Source organism: Cibotium barometz, chromosome 51, assembly GCF_041138505.1.
Source record: "Cibotium barometz isolate CiBa-2024 chromosome 51, ASM4113850v1, whole genome shotgun sequence".
Taxonomy (NCBI): Eukaryota; Viridiplantae; Streptophyta; class Polypodiopsida; order Cyatheales; family Cibotiaceae; genus Cibotium; species Cibotium barometz.
Genome location: NC_141096.1, coordinates 17,767,530 through 17,782,388, shown reverse-complemented (window position 1 = coordinate 17,782,388; position 14,859 = coordinate 17,767,530). Strand labels below are relative to the sequence as shown.

General features: G+C 48.3%; 1 protein-coding gene across 7 annotated transcripts in view; it reads left to right on the top strand.

Annotated features, from left to right (window-relative positions):
* LOC147609379 (nuclear pore complex protein NUP98A-like) overlaps positions 1-14,859 on the top strand; it is a 33,287-nt gene that overhangs the window by 13,321 nt on the left and 5,107 nt on the right. The window lies entirely within an intron of this gene.

Below are 14,859 nucleotides of genomic sequence, written 5' to 3'. Positions count from 1 at the left end.
GCAATATATTCGTGACGGTAAGTGCTCTTCTTGTGGTAGTAAAGATCACATGGTCCGGCAATGCCCAAAGAAAGCAGGCAAAGAGGATGCAAAGGAAACCAAGGTTAATGTGCATATGGTGCCCGATGTACAAGGGGGGACAGCCCATGATGCTTTGGATAGGATGGTATGCAAGGCATGGGGACAGCTCAAAGATCAACCCGCATTATTTATGTTTGATGATTGTGCCACGGACAACTTCATATCATTGGAAATGGCTACAGCATTGGGCATTAGTGTGGGTGATATGGGACCGGAGATTGAGGCCGGAAGTGCATTTGTTGGCAAGAAAGTCAAGGTCACACCCCTTATTGGCAAGCTTCGCATGCATATTCAGGGATATTTGGACCATGAGAACTTCCTCATTGCACCATTAAATGGGTGTGATGTATTGCTTGGAAAGCCTGGGCACTCCCGTCTTGATCCTCGCAAAGCTTACAAGACCAACCGGATCACATTTATGCATAGGGGCAAAGAGCATGTTATTGATGCCGGTGTGGAAGGAAATTCTATCCCTATTGTATCCCACATACAAATAAATAAAGCCATGAGAAAGGGTCTTTGCTCGTACATGATTTTTGTTCGTGATAGAGTAGACCATGTTGATCATTCTCTTGATTCATAGGCTGGAATTTTTGAAACAATATGAAGATTGCTTTACAGATTCACTTCCAGGGGAGCTACCACCACCACGGCCGGAGGATCATCGTATAGACCTTGTGCCTGGCAGTTCTCCACCAAATAGGCCGGCATACCGTGTGAGTGCATCACAGCAGGAGGAGATCATGAAGCAAGTCAATGAGCTCATGCAAAGAGGTTTGATCCGCCCTAGCTCTTCACCGTATTGCTCTCCCGTACTTCTAGTGCAGAAGAAGGATCTCTCTTATCGTATGTGTGTGGATTATCGGGCTCTAAATAAGCTAACCATCAAGAATAGGTTTCCTATTCCTCGCATTGATGATATTTTGGATAGATTGGATGGCTCGGCATATTTCAGCCGGATTGATTTGAAGAGTGGATATCATCAAGTACGGGTAGTACCAGAGGATGTGCATAAGACCGCTTTCAGGACAGCATTTGGTTTGTACGAGTATCTTGTTATGCCTTTCGGTCTTACAAATGCTCCTGCCACTTTTAACCGTATGATGGACAGGATTTTTAGAGATCATCGATCTTTCACTGGAGTTTTCTTCGATGACATCTTGGTTTATTCCAAGAGTGAAGAAGAGCACAGAAAGCATTTGGCCATAGTTTTTGAAGAACTCCGAAAGCATAGACTTCACATCAATGCTAAGAAGAGTGAGTTCTTCCTCTCCGAAATTCATTATCTTGGGCATATTGTTTCTCAAGATGGCATACGAATGGATCCCGCCAAGATTGAGGCTATCAAGAATTGGCCTGAACTCAAGTCAGTGCATGAGGTTCGTAGTTTTCTTGGGTTATGCTCATACTATAGACGGTTTATATGGCATTTTGCTTTGATTGCTGCCCCTCTTCATCAGTTGACAAAGAAGAAAGTCCCCTTTCAGTGGACTTCATTGGAAAGCAAAGCTTTCTATTCACTAAAGGATGCAATCATATCTGGGCCCGTGTTGATCATTCCTGACTTGCACAAGCCATTCTTTGTGGAATGTGATGCATGTGGAGATTGTTTAGGTGCTGTCCTAAACCAGGAAGGACATCCCGTGGCATTTGAGAGCCGCCGTTTGTGTGATACCGAGCTTTCTTTGGGGATCTATGAGAAGGAGCTATTGGCAGTGATTCATGCATTGACCATATGGAAGCACTATCTTCTGGGTGCAGAGTTTATGGTGAAGACCGACAACCAAAGCTTACGGTATTTTCTCACACAAACTAAGCTCTCAGAGAAGCATATGCGGATGGCAAATTTCCTCTCTATGTTTCATTTTCAGATTGTGCATACACCGGGAAAGAAGAATGTGGTGGCCGATGCATTGTCTCGAAGGCCGTATGTAGCTTCTATCTCAATTGCCTCTCATGGAGACTTGTCGTCTATGCAAAATAAGTACCATATAGATGCTGATTTTTCAGATTTATGGGCTGATTTGGTGGCTGGTCATACTCATGCATCATATGTGATCAAAGATGGGTATCTCCTTAAAGATAATTGCCTTTGTGTGCTCACAGATTTGAGGCAAAAAGTGTTGGAAGAATGCCATGCTCCACCGTATGCAGGACATAGAGGTATTCTACCTACTACTCATATGGTTGAACGCTACTTCTTTTGGCCAGGGATGAGGAAGGACATTGAGGCTTATGTACGTGCTTGCCTCACTTGCCAAAAGGTCAAGTTTGATCGTCAGAAGTCTCCTGGATTGCTTCTACCATTGCCTATTCCCTCGCAGCCATGGGAGAGTATAGCTATGGATTTCATCATGGATTTGCCTCGCACTCAGCAAGGTAATGATGCTATATGGACTATCGTTGACCGATTTAGTAAGCAAGCTCATTTCTTGCCGGTCAAGAAAACGATCAAGGCAGATCATATGGCAAAAGTTTTCTTATCACAGGTCCTCAAGCATCATGGTATGCCTAAATCTATTGTGGGTGACCGTGATCCTCGAACTACCAGTCTCTTCTGGAGAGCACTTTTTGACAATATGGGCACAAAGCTGAATTTTTCATCCGCTTTTCATCCTCAATCCGATGGTCAAAGTGAAGCAGCAAATTCAGCCGTATTGGACCTTCTCAAATGCTATGTGGCTGATCAAAAGACTTTTTGGGAAAAGTATTTGCCACTTGTGGAGTTTGCATACAATAACACGGTCCATGCTTCTACTGGGAAGGCTCCCTTTGAGATAGTTTATGGCAAAGTGGTATTGCCTCCCATCCTACGTACTAAGGATGAGATTTTTGCTGCTGATGACTTTGTCAGGGACTTGGATGTTGCTTTTGCACAGGTTCGGACAGCCATAGCCCGTTCTCAAGAGAAGCATAAGAAGGCTGCAGACAAGCATAGAAAGCATTTGGATGTCAAGGTAAATGATTGGGTATTGCTGAAATTCGAAAAAGCTAGACTCCGTAAGAGATCTGGTAAGGAGGGGATGTTTCCCAAGCTCTCATCCAGGTATTATGGGCCTTTCAAGGTCATTGAGCAGATCAATGAAGTTGCTTTTCGTTTAGCATTGCCATCCCATTGGAAGATACATAATGCTTTCCATGTTAGCCTCTTACGAAAGTATGTGGGTCCGGAACCAAGTCTTCCTATCATTGAGGATCCACCAGAAGTGGATGAGTTGGAAGAGATTTTGCAACCGGAGCAGATTGTGTTCCATAAAGAGCGTAAGCTATCTGCAGGCAAGCTTCTGAGACGCTATTTGGTGAAGTTCAAGAACTATCTCCCCATTGATGCTAAGTGGGTTGATGAGGACTACTTCAAGATTATCCGCAGCTTCTCCATGACTATTTGGAAGCTTTTCAGTTGCATACAACTGTTTAGAAGACGGGGAGATGTCACCATTGAGCTATCTAATGGTCCTCTTATCTTCTTGTGTGAGCTTTGGGCTCTGGATGAGCATACTCTGTAGTGGTGCTCCATCGCTAGGACTGGCACGGCGTGATTCGTAGTGCCAGGGACGGGTGGATTGCACACGGTGTATGCTTCTGGATTACCACCGCTAGGACTGGCACGGCGTGATCCGTAGTGCCAGGGACGGGTGGATTGTACACTGTGTGTGTACCTGGAATTGACTTTCCGGTGGGCCTGCTTGTGCTCGGAAATGTCAAGTATTGTGCAAGTACATGAACGGAGATTATCCTTTAACAATGTTGCATTGTGCACTCATGTTTGCCTGCCTTTGAAATGTTTTCGCGTGAACTGGTTTCGTTTGCATGCCTGACATGTGTGTCTAGCTCAGGGGTCGGGGACGCCCTCCCGTGAGCCGTGGAATGCCTTGTCTTCTGACAGGTTTTGTGGCGTGTGAACAGGTGGGAAATCCTTATTTTAATAAGAGTTTTAAGTTATAAGCCTTATAACTTACAGGTTTCATACTTCATTAAAAGTAGGTGGACACTTTATAAGTGTGGGCACCCTCTTTTGGCCTGGGCACCCTTTTATAGCATGTGGGGTGGGGGTTGGCCACCTACCCCACCTACCACACCCAATCCTTTGCATGGGAAGAAGGCGCCTCACTTCCAGCCCTCTCCCTTGCATTTTGGAGGAAGAAAACACAACTGCTTGCTGGGATTTAGAGAAAACAGGCTGTACAGCAGCTGGAGCACTCATTATTCTCATGAAACAGGTCGTACAGCTCCTATTCCAACTATTGTTTGAGGACTGAACCACACAGCAGGTACAGCAGGTATATTATCCTCATTTTCTTGCTGATTTTGGTCGTACAGCAGGTACAGCAGGTACAATACCATCATTACCTGTTGATTCTGGCCGTACAGCATCCTTGGAACCCTTTTCCCATGGACTGAAGGGTACAGCTTTCTCTCTATTCACTTCCACACGTGGATTCAGGTCTGGACAGCACTCTTTTTCTCTCATGTGTGTGCTCAAAACAGCTAGCAGGAGCCCTCTTCACTCCCACATGTGATTCAGGTCAAACCAGTGGGGTTATCCGCGTGGATTTAGGTCATACGCATTTCCTACTAGTGGCCCAGGTTGTTTCACTCTTCCTACTGGCTGTACGGTGGCTCCAGAAGATTTTCATCGCGAAGAATGAGGAATTCTCCTGCTCTCCTATGTCTGGACTCCTCTTCCATTCACCGAGTCAACTCCGTGAGGGTGCCCCATCGCTAGGACTGGCACGGCGTGATCCGTAGTGCCAGGGACGGGTGGATTGCACGCAGAGTGTGACTCTGGAAGGTGCTATGGACGGGGCAGCCCTTGGTGATTGCAGACTCGGCATCAACAAACATATTTGGGTTTGATACTTTGTTTTTCATTGTGCATTGCTTATTGGAAATCTGGCCTTGGGCCCGTGTACTTGTAACAAATTCTCCCAAGTAATAATATCATTCCTTGGGGGGGGGCCGGCCGTTCCGGCCTCAGTGTGGTGTCATCTATCTATGCTCAGAGTTGTTAATTACTTGTTATTGCTATTTTGTCTTGTGCTATTGTCTTTTAAGAGTGTATATTAAAGTGCTAATTGGAGAAGTGAGTCCAGGAAGGGGTGACCCTTGCTTGGGTCTCGTTTCACTAGACATCAGTCGTGGACTTCTGTATGCTGGCCGACTGGATGTATGCAGTCGTGGGCCTCATTTGCTGCTGGCCGACTGTTGATACAGTCGTGGAGTGCCTTTTTCAGCAGGCCGACTGCTCATATGGGGGCATATAAATAGGCCCCCAGCCCCCTTGCCACTTGTGTATCATACCCGAGATTTTCTTGTGTATATAGAGCAGAGTTACACGCCTACATCTCTCTCTCTCTTGTGCTGTATTTTTCTGCATGCCTTTTGCTCGTGTTCCCAGATCTGGTCATCATCTCCGCTGCGTATTCTGACATGGTATCAGAGCCCTAGGCTCTAGATAGTTCTTGGGATTTGTGTGAGCAAGAGGGGGATTGTTGTGTGGCTGATTGGTGGACCGTACGGGACTGTTTGGGAAGAGGAGAAGCAAGAGGACGGCGGGCTGATTTGCTGGACAGCCACTTGCAGGTGTTAGTTCTTCTTTGTTCCCACCCACCCACCCTTTTCAGAGTACGTCCCCGCAATGGCAGATCTATTTGAGATGGCTGAGAGGCATGTGAAGATCCCGACACTCCCCACGTTCCCGGTGGACCGTCAGTTGGACGGGAGCAACTACGGCATATGGAAGGTTATGATGGAATCTGTTCTGGAGTCTTACGACCTCGCTGATTTCGTCGTTGTTGGGGTTCCACGGTCGGAAGTAGAGGAAGGGGAGTTACCGTCGATCCGAAAGGACCGGGAGGCTCAGACACAGATATGGGATCGTGTCAATGCCAGGGTCCGTTCGTTTATCTTTCTCAACTGCACACCGCAGGTAATCAATCATGTAAAGCATATGACGCTGGCCAGAGGTATATGGCAGCATTTGGCTTCTCTTTACAACAGGGTATCGCCCATGAAGAGGATTTCCTTGGAAGTACAGATGCGGGTTATGAGCCCTGCAAAGTTGTTGACGATGCGGGAGCATATTAACAAGCTGCAGGCTCTTCAGCAGGAAGTTCTTCAGGCTGGGAAGGAGATATCGTTAGAGGACATGGCCATAACGTTGCTGTCACACTTGCCCTCTCAGTACTCAGCATTTTACTCGTCTTTGATTACCAGTGGCAGGCTCAGCACCATTACGTGGGAGGAGCTTGTGCCCATGGTCCTGGACCAGGAGGAACGATTCACGAATCCTCCTCAGGGTGGAGGTTCGGAGGCCTTAACTGGCCAACGGTCGAAAGGCCATAACACGGGCAAAGGGAAGGCTTCGTCGGAGAAGTCTTCTGAGAAGAAGTCCGTTACTAACCGCGAGAAACTAAAGGCAGAGAGGACCTGTAATGATTGTGGCGAGAAAGGCCACTACTGGAGGCAGTGTCCCAAGCGGAAGACCGAGAAGGGTGAAGATTCCTCAGCAGCAATCATGAAGACTCCGGCATTCGTGCACCTGGAGGTGGTGGACACCGATGTTTCATTTTCTTCAGGCAGGGAGGAGATTGGAGGACTCTCCGCAACGGATACTCGGGAGTGGATTCTCGATAGTGGTGCTTCCAGGCACATGACTCCTTCCCGTTCCGGTTTACAGGATCTCTGCAAGCTTTTTGGTCACATACTTACTGGGGATACATCTGTTAGAAGTCATCTCCTGTCTAGATTTATACACCAGGGCCTTTGTTGTGGGTGTGCCCGCCCTTATGAGGTGTTTTCCCATTTTTCCCCACTCTCCGTATTTTTCCCCTATTTTTTCCCATTTTTCTGAGGCTTGGGAGGGCTGCCAGGTGATGCCAGGAGCACCCTATTGCTGGCCGACTGCATCTACATCAGTCGTGGGCTTCAGGGCTGCTGGCCGACTGGATTTGATCAGTCGTGGGCACCTGTTTTGCTGGCCGACTGCATTTATGCAGTCGTGGGTCTTTTCATCAGTCGTGGGCATTCCTGATGCTGGCCGACTGCCCTCTAGGGGGGTATATATAGGACCTCAGCCCCCATGCCTTATTTGTATCATATCTCGGGATCTTCTTGTGTATATAGAGCAGAGTTACACGCCTACATCTGTCTCTCTCTTGTGCTGTTTTTCTGCCTGCGTTTTTGCTTTTGCTCTTGTGTTCCCAGATTTGGTCATCATCTCCGCTGCATATTCTGACATGGTATCAGAGCCCTAGGCTCTAGGTCTTGGGATTTGTGTGAGCAAGAGGGGGGCTGTTTTGTGGCTGATTGGTGGACTGTTCTGGACTATTCGGGAAGAGGAGAAGCAAGAGGAAGGCGGGCTGATTTGCTGGACAGCCACTTGCAGGTATCAGTTCTTCTTTGTTCCCACCCACCCACCCTTTTCAGAGTACATCCCCGCAATGGCAGATCTGTTTGAGATGGCCGAGAGACATGTGAAGATCCCGACACTCCCCACGTTCCCGGTGGACCGTCAGTTGGACGGGAGCAACTACGGCATATGGAAGGTGATGATGGAATCCGTTCTGGAGTCCTACGATCTCGCCGATTTCGTTGTTGTTGGTGTTCCACGGCCGGAAGTAGAGGAAGGGGAGTTACCGTCAACCCGAAAGGACCGAGAGGCCCAGATGCAGACGCAGATGTGGGATCGCGTCAACGCCAGGGTCCGTTCGTTTATTTTCCTCAACTGCACACCACAGGTAATCAATCATGTAAAGCACATGACGCTGGCCAGAGGTATATGGCAGCATTTGGCCTCACTTTACAACAGGGTATCGCCCATGAAGAGGATTTCCTTGGAAGTACAGATGTGGGTTATGAGCCCTGCAAAGTCATCGACGATGCGGGAGCATATTAACAAGCTGCAGGCTCTTCAGCAGGAAGTTCTCCAAGCTGGGAAGGAGATATCGTCAGAGGACATGGCCATAACGTTGCTGTCACATTTGCCCTCTTCGTACTCAGCATTTTACTCGTCGTTAATTACCAGTGGCAGGCTCAGCACCATCATGTGGGAGGAGCTTGTGCCCATGGTCCTGGACCAGGAGGAACGATTTACGAACCCTCCTCGGGGTGGAGGTTTGGAGGCCTTTACTGGCCAACGGTCGAAAGGCCGTAACTCGGGCAAAGGGAAGGCTTCATCGGAGAAGTCTTCTGAGAAGAAGTCCGACGCTGACCGCGAGAAACTGAAGGCAGAGAGGACCTGTAATGATTGTGGCGAGAAAGGCCACTACTGGAGGCAGTGTCCCAAGCGGAAGACCGAGAAGGGTGAAGACTCCTCAGCAATCATGAAGACTCCGGCTTTTGTGCACCTGGAGGTGATGGACACCGATGCTTCATTTTCTTCAGGCAGGGAGGAGATTGGAGGACTCTCCGCAACAGATACACGGGAGTGGATTCTCGATAGTGGTGCTTCGAGGCACATGACTCCTTCCCGTTCCGGTTTACATGATCTCTGCAGGCTTTCTGGTCATATTCTTACTGGGGATACGTCCACTATCCCAGTTCACAGTGAGGGCAGGATGGAGATAGTTCCCGATGGCAGAGGGGGGAAGCATTCCTCCCAGGTGTTGTATGTTCCGGCACTTGGTTTTCATCTGTTGTCAGTGCATCAGGTTTGCAAGACTGGCGTACGGGTGGAGTTTGATGAGCATTTTGTTGCTCTCCGGGACAAAGCAACAGGCCAAGTGGTTTGGGAAGGTGGAGTGGAGAATGGAGTCTACAGGCTTTCAGCACTCTCTCCCAGGTCCTCAAGATTGTGATGAGTGGCAGTGTGGTAATAGCTACTCAGGTGTGGATACGCTGCAGATGCGGGCTTTCCGAGACCAGATGGTGGATAGCTTGCCAGTAGATAGCAGCAGTTGGCAGGAACTTTCCAGTACTGAGGTTGGTAGTTCTTGTGTTCGTGAGTCAGAGGAAGCTGAACAGGTCACTTATGCTCTGATGTCTCGTCGTGTTCGGGACATAGAACTTCCAGTAGTTGAGGATGTTCTTTCCACGGGGACCTTTCGGAAAGCCAGGCAGGTGACAGGTGCTTACTTGCAGAAGGAGGTGGTTTCTCCAGGCTTTGTGGTTCCGGATTCAGAGGGGGTTGTTGACAGGTTTCATCAGGTTTCCAGGACTTGCTTGTGCACCGTAACAGGTGTTGATCCTTGTGAGCAGCGTGATGTCTCTGTGACTCAGAAGCTGTATGGTTCATTGATCTGGTTGATGGACACCGGATTGGACGGGAGCTTCCTGATGAGGCAGTTGAGCTCTTGGTTGCAGATGTCTCTTTGTGAGGCAGGATTGTGTTTCCTGTGGTTTCTGCGGCATGCGAAGGATCATGGACTCTTGTACACAGGAGGGGGATTGTTGGATGGAGTTCGACTCCACGGTTGGAGTGACTCGGTTTGGGGAGGAGATCCGGACACGAGGAGATCTACTTATGCCCCAGGAGCAGTTTTACGGAGCAGGAGGAGGTTACATTGCAGGTTTGGGCTTCCACTGGAGGAACCCATGGTCATCCAGAGGCACTTTGTTCGTGAACAGATTGTTGCTGATGACATCTTACTGGAGTTCTGTTCGACGGAGGACAGTACGGTGGACCTCTTCACGAAGTCGCTCTCAGGATTTGCTCAGGCGGCACCCCAGCTCCCAGTGGTTGGTTACACAGCCAGGAGCTGAGAGGGGGTGTTAGAAGTCATCTCCTGTCTAGATTTATACACCAGGGCCTTTGTTGTGGGTGTGCCCGCCCTTATGAGGTGTTTTCCCATTTTTCCCCACTCTCCGTATTTTCCCCTATTTTTTCCCATTTTTCTGAGGCTTGGGAGGGCTGCCAGGTGATGCCAGGAGCACCCTATTGCTGGCCGACTGGATCTACATCAGTCGTGGGCGTCAGGGCTGCTGGCCGACTGGATTTGATCAGTCGTGGGCACCTGTTTTGCTGGCCGACTGCATTTATGCAGTCGTGGGTCTTTTCATCAGTCGTGGGCATTCCTGATGTTGGCCGACTGCCCTCTAGGGGGGTATATATAGGACCTCAGCCCCTATGCCTTATTTGTATCATATCTCGGGATCTTCTTGTGTATATAGAGCAGAGTTACACGCCTACATCTGTCTCTCTCTTGTGCTGTTTTTCTGCCTGCGTTTTTGCTTTTGCTCTTGTGTTCCCAGATTTGGTTATCATCTCCGCTGCATATTCTGACAACATCCACTATCCTAGTTCACAGTGAGGGCAGGATGGAGATAGTTCCCGATGGCAGAGGGGGGAAGCATTCCTCCCAGGTGTTGTATGTTTCGGCACTTGGTTTTCATCTGTTGTCAGTGCATCAGGTTTGCAAGATTGGCGTACGGGTGGAGTTTGATGAGCATTTTGTTGCTCTCCGGGACAAAGCAACAGGCCAAGTGGTTTGGAAAGGCGGAGTGGAGAATGGAGTTTACAAGCTTTCAGCACTCTCTCTTCCAGGTCCTCAGGTTTGTGATGAGTGGCAGTCTGGTAATGGCCACTTAAGTGTGGACGCTGCAGGTGCGGGCTTTCCGGGACCAGATGGTGGATAGCTTGCCAGTAGATGGCAGCAGTTGGCAGGAACTCTTCAGTACTGATGTTGGTAGTTCTTGTGTTCGTCAGTCAGAGGAAACTGAACAGGTCACTTATGCTCTGATGTCTCGTAGTATTCGGGACAAAGAACCTCCAGTAGATGAGGATGTTCTTTCCACGGGGACCTTTCGGAAAGCCAGGCAGGTGGTAGTTGATTACTTGCAGAAGGAGGTGGTTTCTCCAGGCTTTGTGGTTCCGGATTCAGAGGGGGTGGTTGACAGGTTTCAGAAGGCCTTGCGTGGTCTTCAGCAGGTTTCCAGGACTTGGTTTTGCACCGTAATAACAGGTGTTGATCCTTGTGAGCAGTGTGATGCCTCTTTGACTCCGAAGCAGAATGGTTCATTGATCTGGTTGATGGACACCAGATTGGACGGGAGCTTCCTGATGAGGCAGTTGAGCTCATGGTTGTGGATGACTCTTTGGGAGGCAGGATTGCGTTTCTTGTGGTTTCTACGGCATGCGAAGGATCATGGACTCTTGTACACAGGAGGGGGATTGTTGGATGGATCAGGAGATCTACTTTAAGCCCAGGAGCAGTTTTACGGAGCAGTAAGACACAATCATCTTTTGCCTTGTCGAGCACAGCGGCAGAGTTCCGGGCTGATTGTGATGATGCTTGTGAGGTGGTGAGGATGCCGAGGTTGCATTGCAGGTTTGGGCTTCCACTGGAGGAACCCATGGTCATCCAGAGGCACTTAGTTCGTGAACAGATCGTTGCTGATGACATCTTGCTAGAGTTCTGCTCAGAGGACAGTACAGTGGACCTCTTCACGAAGTCGCTATCTCAGGATTTGCTCAGGCGGCACCCCAGCTCCCTGTGGTTGGTTTCACAGCCAGGAGCTGAGAGGGGGTGTTAGAAGTCATCTCCTGTCCAGTTTTATACACCAGGGCCTTTGTTGTGGGTGTGCCCGCCCTTATGAGGTGTTTTATCATTTTTCCCCACTCTGCATTTTTTCCCCTATTTTTCCCATTTTTTCTGTGGCTTGGGAGGCAGCACTGAGGCGGCTGGAGGACTAGTAGCTGGCCGACTGCCCAGACATCAGTCGTGGACTTCTGTATGCTGGCCGACTGGATGTATGCAGTCGTGGGCCTCATTTGCTGCTGGCCGACTGTTGATACAGTCGTGGAGTGCCTTTTTCAGCAGGCCGACTGCTCATATGGGGGCATATAAATAGGCCCCCAGCCCCCATCATACCCGGGATTTTCTTGTGTATATAGAGCAGAGTTACACGCCTACATCTCTCTCTCTCTTGTGCTGTATTTTTTCTGCATGCGTTTTGCTCGTGTTCCTAGATCTGGTCATCATCTCCGCTGCGTATTCTGACAGGCACACCTGTACAACACCTCCCTGCTTGAAAAGGTCTTCTCCATCTCCACCATGGATCCCTCAAACCCTTTCCCAAACAGCAGTAGGGCTGTACCAAACCATATGTCCTTCCCTATAGTCACAGCTTGCATGTAACCTCGAGAAGACTACAACCTGTTCACATAAATCCAAAGACATGCTTTCCACATGAAACCAAAGACCTGTATCCGATAAACCAAAGACCTACATGTATCCCATAAACCATAGGCCTGTTTCCTCGATACCAAAGTCCTGTTTCCTCTCGAAAAACCAATGTCTTGTTTTCATGAGAAATCCAAAGATACACCATCCAAGCACGGTGCCAAAACCAGGGTTGTTTTCCATAGCGATACCTTGGGCTTTTCCATAACCCAGAGAGAGAAAGATAGAGAAAAGCCTATCTCTATTCTCCTTCAGCCAACCCACGTGCATCCCATAGAGAGAAAGAATAGAGAACTCTCTGACAGAGGTGTCGATGATCTGGCAGACGGCGAGAGCGATCATGGAGGTCTTGTTGGTGCCGGACTGGGCTTGAGCGATGACGTCCCGGTTCAGGATGATGAGACGGATAGCGCGCTGCTGAATGGCCGTGGGTCTCTCGAAGCCGTAGATGTAAATGACCCACAGGAGCTCGTCCCGGATTCCATCGCGTCAAGTTGTTGTATACTTCCACGACCGGGCTTGTCTCGAAGGCCATGCCATCGTCGTCCTTCGGTGCCCTGCCTCCGCCACCACCTGAGGCCATCGCTCCGCCTACACCACCATCTGCGCTCTCTGGTGACCAGCCTTAGATGCGCCTCACACCACCACCACGTCCTATTCGAATTCTACCACCCTTCGCCTTATAACAAGGATGCGATTCGCTTTTCTCCAAAAGAAAACTAAAAGCAAATAGCAAAACGCATGCTTCCAAAAATAATATTATTTTAAGTCACAAAAGGTTATAAAACCTTATAAACTCAAAATCCTTTTGTCCCTTTCTTTAAAACCTTTTGTCCCCTTCACACTTGGGCTAGCCACACATGGGTTTCTTTTCTTGATTCCAAGCTGATGCCTTTCACACTGTCCATCCCGTGCCCGTGCCCACTTGCTTTCTGTCTAGAGAAAAACACAGGGTCGTAACATACCCCCCTCTTGAAAAAAATAGCAAGCGTCCTCGATTGCACTCAATAACACAGTAGGGCATCGTAAGAGCAAAGATTCCCCATATGACAAAAGCAATGCCCCTTCCAATGCATCTGGGTGATGAAACAATCATCTTGGACAATAAGGCCACACTGTCACATCAAAGTGACGAACAACTCTTGCTTGTTCCTTGAGAACTTGCGAGACAGAAGTCTAAAACCAAGTGGAAACACGTAACTTGTGTTAGCCAAAAACAAAATCATGCATCATTCTACATATGACACACATATGCTTGACACATATATGCATTCGCAAGCAATATGCTCCTCAAGATGCTCTACCTACTCCAAAATAACACTCGGGGCTGCTCGCAAGCCTTACACCCAGGGATATCCCGCAGGACCCACGATTGATGGTACAACATGAGCATATGAAAGCACTCAATGCATCCAAACAATACATCCACTAAGTACTTCCCACATATGTCCCTCTTGATGCTTTACCTACTCTGTTTATGGCCATCCCGCAGGAGCCACACTCAGTGAGGCATCCATGAACATAATAAAGTACTTGATATACCAATATACATGCCTCACACGACAGAATCTAGAGTATTACCCAATGTATTCTCAAGGGTACCAAGATCCAATGACACCAGAATACAATAATACCTCGGAAAGTGTATGCATACATGCACAGATCCATATATCCATGAACCAAACCAACTCTAGGACTGCTCGCAAGACTTATGCCCTTCATAGAGTCTCGAAGTGTTAGCTCAGGTTGCCGCAGACTTGAGCTCAACCAAACCATGCCATTCCAAAGGAGACCAACTCCACAAATAGCATCATCTCAATATCCAATTGACCAACACTGTGGTCAAGAACAGCCAGAACCATATGACAAAGATCACATCCCAATCTTCCGCAGTCATACATTAGTTCCAAAGGCAAAAACCATCTCTGTTAACCATAAGTGTAGACAGAGTTATCCATAGTTGCAGTTATAGTTCATGGTGCGGCCGACTGTGAACCATACCCAACTTTACCATCTCATGTGACTAGTACACAATATCATAGAAGTCCCATAAGCAGATGTACTGTCAGTCTCCAATACCTTCGTGTGAATACAAAGATGTCACCAAGCGACTCCTAGATGACAACTGAGCCTGTCTTTAACAAGGGAGCGGAGGTGCTACCCCCCTCTTGAGCATCAGACAATGCTCCAGACCCCAGCTCTGCTGAACCTGAATGAGCCGTAGCAAGAGTCGGCTCCAACTTGGTTTTTGTTAACTAATAGAAGGATCTTTTTCCCGGGAAAAAACAAAGGCTAGGCCATCATTAGTCATAGTTATCTGCTCCCCACTTGGGGGCAGGTCACAGTCAGTCAGCAGATAAGTTTAGTAAATCAGAATTCAGTCCTCTTTTGGGAAGGCCAAAGGCCATAGTCATATACATCTTTTTGTACCATAGTAATATACTGAAAATACAGTTCATCTCTCTCCTCTATGCTGTCTATTCATTGTTATTGCATTAGTGTTCCTAATCAGTAGGCTTAGGGCTGGATCAATTACAACAAGGCTCCCATGCATGCAACATTAGAGGCAAATTGAGAGGATATTATGGGCAGATTGGACCCATTTTGGCAGCCTAATAGGTGCTCGGAGGTGCAGAGAACATGCACCAACAGTTGG